This window comes from Panthera pardus, unplaced genomic scaffold, assembly GCF_024362965.1.
Source record: "Panthera pardus isolate Hobbes unplaced genomic scaffold, ASM2436296v1 HiC_scaffold_23, whole genome shotgun sequence".
Classification (NCBI taxonomy): Eukaryota; Metazoa; Chordata; class Mammalia; order Carnivora; family Felidae; genus Panthera; species Panthera pardus.
This window is the reverse complement of record NW_026526799.1, coordinates 2085966-2100762: the sequence shown is the minus strand read 5'-3', so window position 1 is coordinate 2100762 and position 14797 is coordinate 2085966. Positions and strand designations below refer to the sequence as shown.

Below are 14797 nucleotides of genomic sequence, written 5' to 3'. Positions count from 1 at the left end.
GAACCACGAGATCATGACCTGAGCCGAAGTCAGATGCCTCCCCACCGAACCACCCGGGCGCCCCATCACGACTCTGCCTGAGATGCCACGAAGGGGGAAAGACGGGAGACTCAGCACAGAACAGTCGTGGGAAGAGTGTAGAGGTTTTAAAAAAACTTCGTCTCTGCAACAAGTTCAAGCTGTTCCATAAATTATTCGTGAGCTTGAAGAGTTAGGAAACTAGATTAGGAAACCCGCATCCTTGCCACGGGCTCCTCCGTCCCCTGCCTCATCCTGTGATGCGCTGGCCCAAAGCTGCCTCTATCATCCGTCCTCTAATGAATTCCCCAGTCGGTGGAAAATGTTTCTCTCCAAATCTCTGCTTTCTTCATCAGAGGGACAGTGGTGAAACATAATGCTCGTGAAAGTGGGTGCTTTTAAATGCATCGTGTAGAAGCCTTCCAAGAGGAAAGGAAGCTCAAATTTGCAATGATTTTCTTGCTGCACTTTGGGAATCCTCTGGGCCTTCTCCCTGGTGAGAGGCCGTAGGAGGGCCCAAAGAAAGGAACATTAAGCCAGACATTGGCACTCCTGGCCCCAAGTCCCACCCTGCCCACTGTCAGGTGTAAATGTTGGCCTCTCCCGGGAACCTGCCCCAGTCTTTCAGGACCCCCCTGGGGTTTCTGAATTAGCGACAAGGAGACCGAGGTCTCAAACCTGGGTCTTTTGCCTCCAGATTGACTTTGCACATACACTGGTTCAGACCCAAAACCACTGTGTGGGTCTCTCCTTTCCCAATCCGTGGGCTCTGAAGGATGATGGCAGCATCTGTATCCCCAGCACCTGTCAGCGTCCTTGGCATCGAGTAGACACTCGGAAAACGTTAAAGAAATGAATGTAAAAGCCGCGTACTGTGAAATGGAAACCGCGGGCCCCAGGGTTCTCTTAAGTGACCCCCATGATATCCAGTGATGAGCCCCACTTAACCTCCTAAGTAAGAGAAAGAGAGAGAAGGAAGGAAGAGAGAGAGAGAGACAAAGGAAGAGGGAAAGTAAAGGGAAAGAAAAAAGGCAGAATGTGAGGCACAGGGTCTCTCGTGGCGCGTGTGACCAGGGACAGCAAGAGTGTCGTTGACAAAACTGTATCCACCACTGGTAGCAGGGGAGGAAAAGTTTGCTCCAAAAGCTGGCTGCAGCTTGAGCCATTTCCGTGTGTTTGTTAAGGAGCCAATGACTGTGTGTGTGTGTGTGTGTGTGTGCACACGCGCATGTGTGAGAAAACACCAATGGGACTCCCTCTGCGGGGAGAGGTGGCCTGAGTAGGAAACCAGCAGGGATTTGGACTTGTCCCCTCGCCGATGGCAGAAACGGGCGCAGGGTCCCCCCGGCCTTGGAGAAGAGGGGAGATGGGAGAAAGGTCTCCTTGCACAGACTGGGTCCCAGCTAGGAGGCAGCGATCCAGAACCTAGAAAAAAAATCTAAAACCAGAATCTAAAAGGGGCCCGGGTGGGGGTGGGGCAGTTATTGGCTCTCCTGAGTGTTTCCAGTTTGCATCCGATGTCCCCAAATCTCTCTACACACGAGGGACATCAGTGCTTCAGGAGGTGTGAGAGGAGAAGCCGTGCCACTCTTCAGACAGAGCAGCGACAACCCCCCGGGGAGAACTGTTGACGGGGGGGGGGGGGGGGGGGGGGGAGTTGCATTTCGCCAGAGAGAAAAGAAGCAGGGAGAGGAAGGGGTGGAAGGGGGGGACCCTGCAGGGCGGGCCCTGGGGAAGGGGCTCCTCTGGAGGCAGGCGGGTGGGACGGGCACCGGCTCGGATGGAGAGGGGTTCCGGGCTCTCAGTGCATGGCTTCGATCTCCTCGGTAAGTGGGGGGCCGGCGGGCCTCGCCTGAGAAGGGGAAGGCCAGTGGCTGCCAGACGGAGCCCACGGGGGACGCGCTGGATGGCGGGATGGCCACAGGACTGCGTCCGGCCCCGAGGCACGTCCAGCCACGGCCATGGACTTGAGCGGTCGGTCCTGTAACCTTAGGTGGCCGGAGGCTGGTGCAGGGAACATGGTGGTTAGAGAACCAGAGAGGCTGGACGGGAAGGCAATAGGGCCCCCCGCGGGGGGGCTTTCCATCTGTGGTGTGGCCCGCTCGGTCCTTCTGCCCACTGCCCCTCCGGGCCCCCAAGGACAGAGACGAGCACGAAGAGGTCTCCAGAGACTCTTGGGATCTCGCGCCGGAGGAACAGAAAGGGCCAGGCTGGGTGGGCCTTGTTCTCCAGCCCCCGCGGCCAGTACGCAAACCGTCGTGGATAAAAACATCCCGACTCCGTCTGGCTTCTTCTAGAGGATGCCTTAGGGGTCCCGCAGATGCAAGAAAGGATGCCCTAGGTCACCTGCAAATGGGCAGCTACTCCAACCCATGCACACCCGCGTGCGGTACTCCGAATCTTTTTGCTGCCGATGCGGAGTGTGGGAAGGGTTTGCTGCGTCATCAGGCTGCCCGGCTGTCATCGGGACGTCCCCCAGCCGTCCAGCTTTGCGGGGTTACGCCATCGTGGAACATCCGGCTTAGTTTGGGCTCCCCCGGAAGGAGGTCCTGCCACAAGGATTGTGTGCAGGTGTTTTACAGGGGAGGTGAAGAGAGGGGCTGGGGGGCGAGGCCACAAAGGGCGGGAGCCTGCCCAAGGTGCTTTCTCAGGCCGGCGGTCACCGACAGCTGCGAGGACAGAGCAGCGCTCCGGATGCGACCGCGGCCATCGCTGGCTGAGGGAGCGGCCCTGGAGCCCCCCACCTCTAGAGAAGAGCCCTCCTGGGTCTGCAGAGAGGAGGCCTCCTTTCTTCCAGACAAGTGATTCCGTTCATCGCCATCACCCATAACAGCGTCTGCCAAGACCAAGGCCTGAGGTTAGGTGTTAATTTCCCTGCCTCCAGAATTCCAGCGGGGACGGCCCAACCCCCACTTCCGCCTGGGAAACGCCACGCACGTGAGCGGTAGCAGCCGGGACAGGTGAGCTCTCAGCGGCACCCACCCCGCCGATCACGGCCGGTCGCTGGAACGAGGTCTCCACGCGCCTTCCGCGGGCAGCTGGCGGGCCGTCCTCCCCCTCCCGGCTCCCAGCTGGCCTCACCCTCTCTCTGACCTCCACCGGCTGGGAGGCCATGGGACTCCGTCCTGGGACGTCTTCCCCGTCGATAGTCACTCGCTAGTGGACCTTGTCCGGTCCAGGGGCTGGATATGACCTGTCCATTCTCCCAGAGCGAGCCCTGTCTTCCTGGGCTCCTGCAGGAATCCTCCCGCTTCCGTTCTTGTCCCCCGAATCTCCACCCCTCACCCAGCTTCTAGAGTGCTCCTTTTAACCCTCAGCCAGGTTATCCCACTGGCCCCTTCAGACCGTACAGTGGCTCTCATCCTGATCAGGGTCAAAGACAAAACTTCTCCGGATGGTCCACGGGGCCTCGCCTGGTCAGACCCGGCTCCCTCTGTAAGCGTCTGCTGTGCCTCCCTCCCTCACCCCAGTCCAGCCACACCGACCTTTCAGAGGATTCTTGAACTTGCCGGGCTTTCTTCTGCCTCAGGACCTTTGCATATGCTGTACCTCTGCCTCGAACACCCTTATCCCAAACACTTACACTTCCCACCCCTTCATTTCCTTCCAGTTTCTGCTTAAATGTCACTTTATCAGAAAAGCTCTCCCAGGTCCCTGTTTGAACTGACGTAGGCCGCCTTTCCCCACTCTCTACCCCTTTAACCTGACCTGATTTTTTTCCCCACTTAATGTGTTCCCACCCGTCATGACATCATGCACGTGTGCGTGTGTGTGTTACTTTGCTGTCTGAACACTGTGTCTACAACCGCCGGACCCACGCCCGGGGACACTGAGGCACTCAACAAACATGCATGAGCGAACACGAGTCGGTTCATCTACATGCCAATAACTACAGACAGTTTTTTTCCTTGCGACACGGAATACAGACAGGACCAAACCGGGTGGAACATGTGAGGGAAAAGCACGCCTAGCGGCAACGGCCGGCACCTGCTGCGGACTTCGAAGCCCTCCACGCTTGCTCGCCAGGGGCTGCGGGACAGTCTGTGGCTCCGTGGCTCTTGGAGAGCCCCGCCCTCGGGACCGTTGCAGAGAACGCCTGATTCTCAAGGCGGAGAAGTGACGAGACAAGGGCAGCGGACGCCGAGATGCGCTGCCCACGTCCCCCTTCCGGGCGGAAGGACCGAGCCCCCAGCTGCCGGGCATGCCGGCCGTGCTCAGCCCTCTTCTGAACGAGGCTGGGCTGAAGCCAGCCACTGTGCCCAAGGCCACGGTGCCGGCCAGGGTGGCGCACATGGAGTGTTGTTAGATGCGGGGGCGGGGGAAGCTCTGATGCCCACGCCAACTCCCGGCAAGTCGGGAGGTCCTCCTTGCTTTGGACGCCTCCGGGGGGCTGGCAGGGGCTTCCTGAGACTGAACCAACGCCCGGTTTTCCCCTGTCCACCTGCTTCCTTCCCTTCTCTTCCACCAGTGTCTACCCCCCAGTCCCCTCCTGCCCGCTGGTCTCCTTCTCAGAGACCCCACCTTCGAAGACAAGCCCTCAGAGGCCCCGCCGTGTGTAGGCCGGGCTGGAGGCCAGCGGCTGGAGGTGCCCAGGTGCTCCCCTGGGCACAGAGTAGGGGATGGGGTAGACTCACGTGCCCGCCCCGCACCCCGAATCCCGTAAGCTACAGCTAAGTATCCCAGTGCATAAATCCCAAAAGCAGGATCTTGGGTTACAGAAAGAAAAGTTGCAGAATATATCCATAGAATAGGATTTCTTCATCTTTTCTTTTTGAATTTGTTTAAATGTTTTTATTTATTTTTGAGAGAGACAGAGAGAGAGAGCATGAGTGGAGGAAGGGCAGAGAGAGAGGGAGACCCAGAATCCGAAGCAGGCTCCAGGCTCCGAGCTGTCAGCACAGAGCCTGACAGGGGGCTCGAACCCACGAACCGTGAGATCACAGCCTGAGCCGAAGTCAGATGTTTAACCGACTGAGCCCCCCAGGCACCCCTTATTCATCTTTCCTTTTTAATACATGACATAATACTCTATACTGTTTTCAGGGGTAAAATAAGATAAAAGCATAGAAACACGGGCTGGGGGGCGGGATGTCCACGGATTTCATGGTGGGTTCGCTCTGAGGAGACTAAGGCAGAACAGAAAGGGGGTTTCAGGGACCTTTGACTTCTGACATGGTAAAAATCGAAAGAGAATGTGCCCAGATGACAAAATCTGTTCAATTCCAGTAGCAGGCTATACGAGAATGCGTTAAATTAGTCTCTGCACTTGCTCTGTTTCTAATTTTGTTGTCAAAATTACAAAAAAATTTTTTCAGAATCAAAAATGTTAAATGAAATCATGAGATAATCAAAATACCATATAAGTAAAGTTTAATATAAGAGCTTTCTGAGAATAAATGCAATGAAACAATATCACAGCAAAAGATCAATTTTGAGGGTAAGGGCACCTGGGTGGCTCAGGCAGTGAAGCGTCCGACTTCAGCTCAGGTCATGATCTCACGGTTCGAGAGTTCGAGCCCCGCGTCATGCTCTGTGCGGACAGCTCGGAGCCTGGAGCCCGCTTTGGATTCTGTCTCCCTCTCTCTCTGCCCCTGCCCTGCTCGTGCTCTGTCTCCCTCTCTCTCTCCCTCTCTCTCAAAAGTAAAAATAAACATTTAAAAAATGTTTTTAAACAGTCTGAGTGTAGAACGAAAACAATCTGAATTTAGTTAGAAAACAGCCAATTGCAAACTTGCGATAAAATGGCAAAGGATTAATATTCATAATTCGTCAAGAACTAAGAAAAAATCAAGTCTATTTAGAAAAAAACCCAATGGGGCGCCTGGGTGGCTCAGTCGGTTAAGCGTCCGACTTCGGCTCAGGTCATGATCTCGCAGTCCGCGAGTTCAAGCCCCGCGTTGGGCTCTGTGCTGACAGCTCAGAGCCTGGAGCCTGCTTCGGATTCTGTGTCTCCCTCTCTCTCTGACCCTCCCCTGTTCATGCTCCGTCTCTCTGTCTCAAAAATAAATAAATGTTAAAAAAAAAATTTTTTTTGAAAAAAGAAAAAACCCAATGGACAAAAATGAGAGTTTTCACAAAAGAATAAGAATAAATACATTTAAAAAATCAACCCCCACTACTAATCCAACAAATGCCAGTTAAAATATCTTTTGTTGATCCATCAAATTGGCAAATATTTTCTTTCTTTTTAAATATAAGTTATTGTCAGATCGGCTTACATACAACACCCAGTGCTCATCCCAACAAGTGCCCTCCTCAACGCCCATCACCCATTCTCTCCGCTCCCTTCTGGCCAGAGTTGGAGGGTTCAATCGGTAAAGGTACAAGGGAAATCATCATTCACTCAGGGCAAGAGTATACAATGGGTGAATCTTTCTGGAAAACAATCTGTCCATGTGTAATAAGAGCCCAAAATCTGTGTGTCCTCCTTGAACTACCTCTAGAAATCTAGCCTAAGGAAATAATAGGTCACGAAGCAAAGACTCACTCAAGGATACACGGAACCTTGTTCCATACTTGCTGCCATGGAACATTTAATGTCACGAATTAGAGAGGGTTGAATGCCCACTGCTGAAACAGGTAGTTTTTGTCTGGGTCCACACGTAGCAATGTTGCACGACACCGAAGGTGTATTTCCAGAAGCTACAATAACGACATGTATGAATTGCGCACAATGAGACGGAGGGCGCAATGTGGCTACGTGTATCGCGTGCTTCTAACGTCGTGTGCATCAATGTGCCCATTTTATGCTCAGAAAGCATACACGTGAGAGAAATCAGGCTGCAAAATAAAACCGTGCAATCCCGGTTTTCAAAAGATACGTGCATTTAATAACCTGGAAAATTGTTAATGAAATCATGTGCATCCTGTCTGGACTTTTTTCCCCCTTCTCTGTCTACCCTACACTTTTATGAAGCCTAAAACTGAATTGAAGGGGGAGAAACATGAGTGTAACAATTTCCAGAAACCCGAAGCTCCCCTGTGAGTCAGAGGAAAACAAGGAATCGAGGTCCAGAGATTGGGGAACCCAAGCTCTTCCTTGTTAAAGCTCTACCATGGCACGGGCACCCACTTCTGGACAGAGTCAAGATGGCACGCGATAGACCTCGCTAAGCTATGTCACGTTCACGGCTGGAAGGAAGGCAGCGTCTGCACAACCTGCGGGTCCTCACTTGGGGGCTTCCTCCTCAGAGCCCCCCAGCCAGCTGCCCGACCGACCATCAGCCTCTCTGCTCCTGGGCCTGCGCTGTCCTCCTCCTCGGCATCCCGAAGTTCATGGGATGTTCAGGGAGAAGTTCAGGGAGACCTCGGCTCTCCCTGGTCACAGCCCCTGACCTCGCTGCCACATCACGTCCATGGGACTCAGAAAGAATCCTTCCTTCTTCTGATCCCTTGTTCTCTCAAGCTTCTACCTTTATAACCCTTGTTTGGTGCAAATATCCAAAATAAAAACCATGCCCACTAAAGCACTAGGAATCACACCGAGATTCTAACAGAGAATCTGCTCTGACATCTTCCGTGACAAATCAATGGCTGTCATTCTTCAGGAATTGGAGGTATGGAGCCAATGTGAGAGTCGTGATTCCCCGCAGCCCCTAACTCCTGCCCCCGCGGGGGCGTCCATTAGTCAGGAGCCTGTACATTCTCCAAACCCAATCCGAGGGAGCTCGGTCAGGTTGGTATGATCAAGTCCACAGCCGGATGGCGGCAAGGCGGCTTCGGAGATGACCGGAGCCTCAAGTCTCTCCCTCTTGGGCCCCTTGTGTTGGTTTTACTCCCTGCACACTCACTTGTCACTGCCACGGCACTCTGACACTGGGAGAAGCAGCCTGTCTGTCCCAGACCCCATCTGAAAAATCCCACTAGAGGACTTTCTGATTCTGGCTGAGATCATGTGTCCATCCTTCTGGCCAAGAGGTCAGGTTCTTTTGCCGGATGGCAGACAAAAGGCGTGAGCAGATGGAAGGAATAGGTTCCCACAACAGCCCCCTCAACGATAGCACGTGTTCATGCCCATCCTGAGAAGCTGGCCTCAAACCTCACTTTCTGGACACAGAAGCACCAGATCTGATTCCATCCGGTGAACACCCGAGGTTCTGGGCTCTGATTTGATCCAGTGAACACCTGAGGTTCCGAGCTCTGATTCGGTCTCGTGAACACCCGAGGTTCTGAGCTCTGATTCGGTCTGGTAAACCAAGCTCCAATTTGGTCTCGCGAACACCCAAGGTTCTGGGCCCTGATTCGATCCGGTGAACACCCGAGGTTCCGGGCTCTGATTCGGTCTCGTGAACACCCGAGGTTCTGGGCTCTGATTCGGTCTCGTGAACACCCGAGGTTCTGAGGTCTGATTCGATCCGGTGAACACCCGAGGTTCTGAGCTCTGATTCGGTCTGGTAAACCAAGCTCCAATTTGGTCTCGCGAACACCCAAGGTTCTGGGCCCTGATTCGATCCGGTGAACACCCGAGGTTCTGGGCCCTGATTCGATCCGGTGAACACCCGAGGTTCTGGGCTCTGATTCGATCCGGTGAACACCTGAGGTTCTGAGCTCTGATTTGGTCTCGTGAACACCCAAGGTTCCGAGCTCTGATTCGATGTCGTGAACACCTGAGGTTCTGAGCTCTGATACGATCTTGTGAACACCCGAGGTTGTGGGCTCTGATTCGATCCGGTGAACACCCGAGGTTCTGAGCTCTGATTTGGTCTCGTGAACACCCAAGGTTCCGAGCTCTGATTCGATGTCGTGAACACCTGAGGTTCCAAGCTCTGATTCGGTCTCATGAACACCCGAGGTTCTGGGCTCTGATTCGATCCGGTGAACACCCGAGGTTCCGAGCTCTGATTCAAACACCTGAGGTTCCGAGCTCTGATTCGGTCTTGTGAACACCCGAGGTTCTGGGCCCTGATTCGATCCGGTGAACACCCAAGGTTCTGAGCTCTGATTCGGTCTCGTGAACACCCGAGGTTCTGGGCTCTGATTTGGTCTGGTAAATACCTGAGGTTCTGAGCTCTGATTTGGTCTTGTGAACACCCAAGGTTCCAAGCTCTGATTCAATCTCGTGAACACCCAAGGTTCTGAGCTCTGATTCGGTCTCGTGAACACCCGAGGTTCCGAGCTCTGATTCGATCTCGTGAACACCCAAGGTTCTGGGCTCTGATTCAATCCGGTGAACACCTGAGGTTCTGAGCTCTGATTCGATCTGGTAAACACCCAGGGTTCCGAGGTCTGATTCGGTCTTGTGAACATCCAAGGTTCCGAGCTCTTATTCGATCTGGTAAACACCTGAGGTTCTGAGCTCTGATTCGATCTCGTGAACACCCGAGGTTCTGGGCTCTGATTCGATCTGGTGAACACCCGAGGTTCCGAGCTCTGATTCAATCTGGTAAACACCTAAGGCTCTGAGCTCTGATTCGATCTCGTGAACACCCAAGGTTCCGAGCTCTGATTCAAACACCTGAGGTTCTGAGCTCTGATTCAATCTGGTAAACACCTGAGGTTCTGAGCTCTGATTCGATCTCGTGAACACCTGAGGTTCCGGGCTCTGATTCGATCTGGTGAACACCCGAGGTTCCGAGCTCTGATTCAAACACCTGAGGTTCTGAGCTCTGACTCCGTCTTGTGAACACCTGAGGTTCCGTCGTCTCTGTTCCACCCTCAGACACTCACACGTCCTTTCTCAACAAGGAGTAAATCTACACAACAGAATCATTTTTCACAAAGTCCTTTGTCTAGAGGGCTGAGTATTCATCTAAACATAGAGTTAGTTGTAGGGTAACCGGAAGTCATGTCGTAGATCATGCAACACGCTCACCTTCCTTCCCTGGTTCCTGACCAACGGGGGCAGCGTCCCCACCCTGAAAAGCATTTATGATCTCTTATTGCTTTCCCACCTGCCTCCACAAACTTCCAAAAACGACGACAAATTATAACGATGGAAGATGCCAGAGTGGGGTGACGGGAATCCCAGCTCCGCTCCTCCGCCCTCCAGGCCGGTGAGAGAGAGAGAGAGGAAGCCGAGTGAGGTGGGAAGAAGCCTGAGACTCTGGAGTGACGTTGACCCCAGGGGGTCACCGCACAGCCGGGGCAAGTGCATAGAAAAAGCCCTCGCTGGCTGGGCATCCAGTGGGAAGGAGAGGACATCGGAGGGCCGTCAGATCAGCGTCCAGGGCCCTGCACTGAATTGGGGGAGGGGCTGGAGGTCAGAGATGGGTCTCTACCTCCCAGAAAACAGAGGCACACCCCTGCTTGGGAAGTGAGCCCTGCAGCGGTCCGGGAAACTATTTCAGATCAAAGGCAAGGCGCCCACGTGCTCTCTGATGTGTCCTCTCCCCACGCAGTGTCCTCAGGCCACAGGAAGGCCGGGGGACGCTGGAGCCATTCTTTCTCAGACTGCAGCTGGGACGGGAGGCCAACAGGCTCAGACGAGCCGGGAAGGGAAGCAAGTTTGGGGAAAAAAATGGAAGAGCCACTGCAAACAAGCACCAAGGCCCGGGACTTTCACAGGTAACTCCTCCAGCCTTCCAGAGAGAGCGCCATTCCGTGCCAGAGCCGCGGTCACCTGAACACAAGGCACCAGAAGGGACAATTGGAGGCATCACAGCCTCGAATGACCTCACAGGCCGGACAGTGACCAAAATGTGTGACGCTGACCAACCAAGATGATGGGAGTGCACGTTTGCGGGTGCCGGTCCCGGGGGGGCCTCGGGCGCGGCCGGTGCAGAGGTGACCGCCATCCACCCCAGACCGTCTGCCACGCGGACAGTCAGCCCCACTGAAACGACAGACTTTTCAAGAAAAGCTCAAGTGAGGGCGCCTGGGGCCTCAGTAGGTTTAGCGTCCGACTCTTGACCTTGGCTCAGGTCTTGATCTCACGGTTCGTGGGTTTGAGCCCCCGCATCGGACTCTACGCTGACAGTGAAGGGCCTGCTTGGTATTCTCTTTGTTCTTCTCTCTCTCTTCTCTCCCTCTCTCTCCTCTCTCTCCCTCCCTCTTCTCTCTCCCTCTCTCTCTCCTTGTCTCCCTCCCTTTCTCCCTCTCTCTCGGTCCCTCCCTTTCCTTGAAAATAAATGAATAAACTTTTTGTTAAAAAAAAAAAAAAGGAGAAAAGCTGAATTGTATGTTTGACCTCCCAGTTCTGAAACACCGATGGGCCAAGCAAACTTTGTCAGCTTCCTGGACGTGTATCACAACCCAGTGGTTTCAGACCCCTCCCCGTTGAGCCTGTACTTACAAATGTTGGCCCAAAATCTTTTCTACAAGTCAGCAAAAATGTTTTCTTCGTGACCAAGTGGGCCCCATCGTTGGAATAAAAACGTGGTTCGATATTAGGAAATCTATCAACACGCTATACCAACAGCTCAAAGGAGAGGAAGCGTAAGAATACGTTGCCTTCTAATAGGGAGCCTTGATTTTTGAAACAAAAGTAGCGCTTCGTAGAACAGACATGGCTCACATCTTGCACCTGCCGAGGACTTTTGATTGTCGGAGATAAAACTCAACTCAAGAAACATAGGAGGAGTTTTGTTTCGTTTTGTTTTGCTTTGTTTCTTGAGTTGCGCGTCTGAAAAGTCCACCTTAGGTCTGGCTGGAAACCGGAGCGTAACACAGGTCAGTCCTGACCAGCTTGCCACGACTCACCTTGGCCTCTCTTTTCACGCCGGCTCCGTTCTGTCCCGCTCCAGGTGGCTTTTTCCGTGTGGCCGGGAAAGACGAGTGCAGGGGGCTCTGGTTGAGTCCGGGCTTAAAGTGAACGTGGAGGCAGCCTGTGGGAGCAAGAAAAACAAACACAACGCGAGCCGCGAAGTCCCCAAGTGGTCTCCAATCTGCTCGGCGAGGGACACGTGCGTCAGGGGCTGGCACCCACAATATGCACACACCTCTTGAACTCCATAATGAGATGACATGATAAAAACTAAGCAAATGATCTGAATAGACATTCCTCCAAAGGAGACACGCAAATCGCAAATAAGCCATGAAAAGATGTTCCGCGTCATTAGTCACTGGGGACACGAGAACCAAAACCACAATAACAGACCCCTCACGGCCAGTAAAGTCAGAAAGACAGACAATAGGGGCGCCCGGGGGGCTCAGTCGGTTGAGCGTCCGACTTCGGCTCAGGTCATCATCTCACGGTTCGTGGGTTCGGGCCCCACGTCGGGCTCTGTGCTGACAGCTCGGAGCCTGGAGCCTGCTTCGGATTCTGTGTCTCCCTCTCTCTGCCCCTCCCCTGCTCATGCTCTGCCTCACTCTCAAAAGTAGATAAACATTAAAAAACTTAAAAAAAAAAAAAAAAGACAGGAGATTGGTGAGTGAGTCCCCAGGATGGAGGGCATGGGGAGACAAAAGAATTTGACTTTTTTCGTAAGCCATTCTGTATTTTTAATCTTGAAAACTTAGCCAGGAGCGTGTATTACTTTTATGATTTATCGAAGTGGCTCGATATTGTTAGCTCTCTGTCCTGACACGGCCTTTCTCCGGGGCCTTCCACGCTGGAGAAACGGAGTCTGGTGCATCTGGAATGGGACGGCTGGGTGGGGGCCACCCTGCCACCTGGGACGTCCCCGCCCCGGCAATGGTGGGTGTGTGGCTAAGGCCGGCTGCCCACGCCTCAGGAAGAAATGAAACGCTCTCTTCCCGTTCATGAGATTGTCCCGCGTGTCCTGCCTTGCCTCTTCTTACCGTCGGATGTCAAGGGCCAAGAGAGGGTGTGGGCCGTGGGGAAGGGGCCAGGGACGCCGCTCAGCCTTTGTTTCGTCCTGGCTTGGACAGGAGGAGCGGGAGAGTCCTGTGGCTCGGGTGTGGGCCAGGGGGCCCACAGGGAGGTCTGGGCCCCAGATCTGCACTGAAAATAAAGGTGACGATGCCTGGCCTCGTCATCTCTGTCCTAGAGGACTGGGTGTCACGGTAGATGGCACAGCTGACCGCCCAGTCCAAGTAAATGTGCCAAACACCTGCTGACCCTCGGATCCCCCCACCCTCCCCCACCCTCCCCTGTACCCAGGGGCCTCGCCGCGCCCACAAGACCCGGGACAGCCCGTTTTTGCTGCGGGGAACTTGTCACGGGCTTCTCGTCCTGACGTCTCCACGGCTCCACGTGCCTTCTTTTTTACTTTTTTACTTTTTTTTTTAATGTGTATTTATTTTTGAAGGAGAGAGAGACAGAGCGTGAGTAGGGGAGGGGCAGAGAGAGAGGGAGACCCAGAATCTGTGCTGTCAGCACAGAGCCCGACGCGGGGCTCGAACCCACGAACCGCGAGATCGTGACCCGAGCCGGAGTCGGACGCTTCACCGACTGAGCCCCCCAGGGGCCCCTCAGTGTGCCTTCTTTAACTCGACCGACCTCCGCTGGCTCCTCACCCCTGCTGGTTTCCCCTGTTTGATGCTCGGTCCCTCCAGCCTGAGCCCCATCCGTGAAGCCTGAACACGGCTGTAAGGCCAGGACGGGCACTTTCCCCACCTGCTGGCAAGGTGGCCTCCTAGCAGGCGAGCTCGCTGACGGGGGTCCCCGCTCAGCAGCACGTCCTAGGTCACACGGGTGAATACCTCCAGCTGCAACTGCTCCAAGAAGCCCAGGGCCGTGCTCTCCTTCGATGCCCCAAGAAAGAGGTTGGTCTAAATTCCTTCTGGATGCTGGGAGTCCTGCAGCCTTGTAGATGAGCCCCAAAATCCACATAAGAAGTGTCCCTTGACTCTCCCACACTTATTACTAAGAGATGGGCTGTGATTACTAGGGAGGACTAGACTCTTCCCTTTGAGGAGTCTCAGATTATCTGGTGGCATCTGTCCCCGGGGCCCTCACGTCTGCCCTGAGACGGCGGGGTGGGCCACGTGGTCAGAAAAGCTCTTCTCTATCCTGCAGCCTCACGGCCGTCTTTCCCAAGTCAGCGTGGGACTCGGGCCCACAGACTTCCCCCGGCCCCCAGCATCTGCTCGTTGGGACTTGACCTTCCACAAAGGTGTGACCTTCTCGACCCGCCTTTTCGCCGTCAAAGCCACCTGTGAACGGCACGCAGATGAGAGTACGAGCCGGTCACGGCGACGGTGCTCTGCGTAGGCCCTCCGAGTGAATCCGCTACTCGGGGTGCCGGGCCCGGGACGGCAAAGGGAAGAGAGGCCCGTCTTCCAGCCGGAGGCTGCTGGGCGGCGGGGCTCGGAGAGGGCCGTGCAGGGGCAGGGACCGGCCACTCGCCTCCTTCCACCGGAAATGGGTGAAGCCGGCTCGAAATCATTACTCAGACGCTCTGTGCCGTGAAGGAAATGTCTTCTGATAGCACAGAGCTATTGGTTTCCTGTTGTGAGCGGAGGGTTCTGGCTTGCCCGAGAACGCGCGGGGAGGGGGAGGGTGGCTGTCCCTGGAAGCCTGTTCCATGAAAACGCCAGCTCAGGGGCCTCGGGGACACTCCACGGGCCGGGCCGGGGGGAGGCTGGCCGGCGGGGGAGGGCAGGCCGGTCGGGGAGGCCGGGTGGAGGGAGCACCGGGGCGCAGAGGGTTGTCACCGGGTCTCTGCATTGTGCCACGTGCGCGAGGCGCGGGCGGCCCGGGACCTGCAGGTGACAGTCCCGGCTGCAAACGGGCACCAAAGTCGTGTGTGCGCGGTGCAGTGAGGGGCAGCCTGGAGCCGTGCCCGCGTGCCGGCAATCTACGGCCGAAGCCCGGACCAGACTTGACCCCTTTTGGGCTCCGTTTAATAATGAGGGGCGGGACAAGGAGTAGAGTTTTCTACGTGTTTCCACGTAGTCATACCTACTGGGCACGCGGCATGTTCCGGGTGTTCCCCAA

The 14797-nt window shown here is 54.9% G+C and overlaps 2 long non-coding RNA genes across 3 annotated transcripts; one reads left to right on the top strand and one right to left on the bottom strand.

Moving 5' to 3' along the window:
• Window positions 1-2711: 2711 nt before the first annotated feature.
• LOC109273549 (uncharacterized) lies at window positions 2712-13687 on the bottom strand. 2 transcript variants are annotated; one of them, XR_002083120.2, is made up of 4 exons: window positions 13358-13687; window positions 11656-11780; window positions 9609-10576; window positions 9239-9408 (listed from the first exon to the last, which is right to left on the bottom strand). It is a non-coding gene; the product is annotated as an uncharacterized LOC109273549 (long non-coding RNA). The 2 variants fall into 2 exon arrangements; XR_008416842.1 differs by lacking the exons at window positions 9239-9408; window positions 9609-10576 and adding an exon at window positions 2712-2854.
• On the top strand, window positions 8626-9712 carry LOC128772687 (uncharacterized). Its single transcript, XR_008416843.1, has 3 exons — window positions 8626-8845; window positions 9478-9513; window positions 9614-9712. It is a non-coding gene; the product is annotated as an uncharacterized LOC128772687 (long non-coding RNA).
• Window positions 13688-14797: the final 1110 nt, after the last annotated feature.